Here is a 1,680-nt window from a genome sequence, read left to right as displayed (position 1 = left end):
GGCCTGGCCACGCCCCGCCCGGCCTGGCCACGCCCTGCGCCTCCGCCGAGCGTCTGTCTTCGCCGCTTCCTTTCCCCTCCCGCCCGTGAACGTGGCGTTCGTTGTCTCCGCGCGCGCCCTGCTGGGCCCTCGGGTCCTGACGGACGCGCGCTTTTCTGGCGGGCCCCTCAGCTGCCCCAGCGACCCCAATAGTTTGTGCCGGTGCCCTCCCTCCGGCGTGACTGCAGGTCGATGCCAGAGGAGTTCCCGAAAGCACTCACGGGTTTGGGGGTTTTATGGGGGGTTTTTGGTTGGTTTGTTTGGTTTTGGCACACCTTTCTCTCTGTTGATTTATGCTATTTTCTTGCACAGGAAACAGTCTTTTAATGACTCCAGTTTATTTAGGAAATAAGATAATATACCTGTGTTCCTATGGCCCAGAATTGAGAAAGGTTAATGTACTGCCACTGTTTAGAACTATCTTTAAATATGTTTTTATATACTTTTTATTCATTATTATTAATGCCTACAGCACCTGGTCTTCCTAGGTGGTCTCCCATCCAAGTACTGACCAGGCCCGACCCTGCTTAGCTTCCGAGATCAGACATCCGCCTTGTTCGGGGTGGCGTGGCCGTAGACCATGGACTGTAGCGGCACTGGGACGCAAACACAGGGCCTGTGTGTAAAGCAGACGTGCTCACTGCTACACTATGGAACCACATCCAAAATATGTTTTTTAAAAGAAAATCAGTGTTCCTCGTCACATTCGTTTGTGGTCCGTTTCACGTAACTTTTGTGTGTGCTGTAGAACAATTTGATTTTAATTAATATTCCTTAAAGGCAACTTGTTTGAGAAAAGTATCCCCTAAATAGAAATGAAGAACACTGTATTTTCTGGTATATTCCCACTGTGAACCAGATTGGTGTTTTCAGCAATAATGGATTAACCTTTTCATAATTCTAGCTGTCTGTTATTAAACCATATACCTTGACAAATCATGTGTAAGTCTATGGCAATTCCCTGGCCTCCCCTCACCCCCCAAGGGAAGAGCTGGTATTGTGCATGAATCCAACAATTTCTATTGCTTTCCTTCATTTCTCTGTTCAGGAACGGAGTTTTCCTATAGTGGCAGATAAGCACGTTCATGTATGTAAATGACTGATTTTAAAGTGATGAAATTGTACTTTTTATCACAGTTATGTCTATAAACAGAATTGTTGAGTATTAGAGGCAATGCATAGGGACAGTGGTCGGGGACAGTGGTCACATATACCGCATAGGTAGTCTGCGTGTGTGCGCGTGTGCGTGTGTGTGTGTGAACACTCTCCGCATCCCTTGATAATATATTTCCTTCCTTAGCTGAAGCTCATGCTTGGTCGACTGGACCTATCCTAGCTCCCTTCCTTCTCCCCCTTCCTCCGTTCCCGTCTCTCTATTCCTGCCAAGCCTGTGCCCCGCTCTGTCCATTCCAGTTTACGGAACTCTTGCGGCCCCCTAGTTTGCCAGGTTATTTCAGTCACTTTCCCATCTTCGGCGGCCCTCTCCGGAGTGACCTTGCACACGCTCCCTCACCCCTGCATTTGCACTTGGCCATTTCACACCTACCTCACTATCACGATAAAGATGTGATGATGGGGCCATAGTGTCAACGCTCCTTTTAAATGTTTAGGACACTTAATGAGTAAAGGGCTTTAATAGAC

General features: G+C 47.9%; 1 pseudogene; it reads right to left on the bottom strand.

The window, feature by feature from the left end:
• Positions 1-502: 502 nt before the first annotated feature.
• Positions 503-618, bottom strand: LOC112483042 (annotated as a pseudogene).
• Between the last annotated feature and the right edge of the window lie 1,062 nt (positions 619-1,680).

The sequence above is a fragment of the Pteropus alecto genome, unplaced genomic scaffold (genome assembly GCF_000325575.1).
Source record: "Pteropus alecto unplaced genomic scaffold, ASM32557v1 scaffold56, whole genome shotgun sequence".
Lineage (NCBI taxonomy): Eukaryota > Metazoa > Chordata > Mammalia > Chiroptera > Pteropodidae > Pteropus > Pteropus alecto.
The sequence above is the reverse complement of the archived record's forward strand: the minus strand, read 5'-3'. Positions and strand labels throughout refer to the sequence as shown.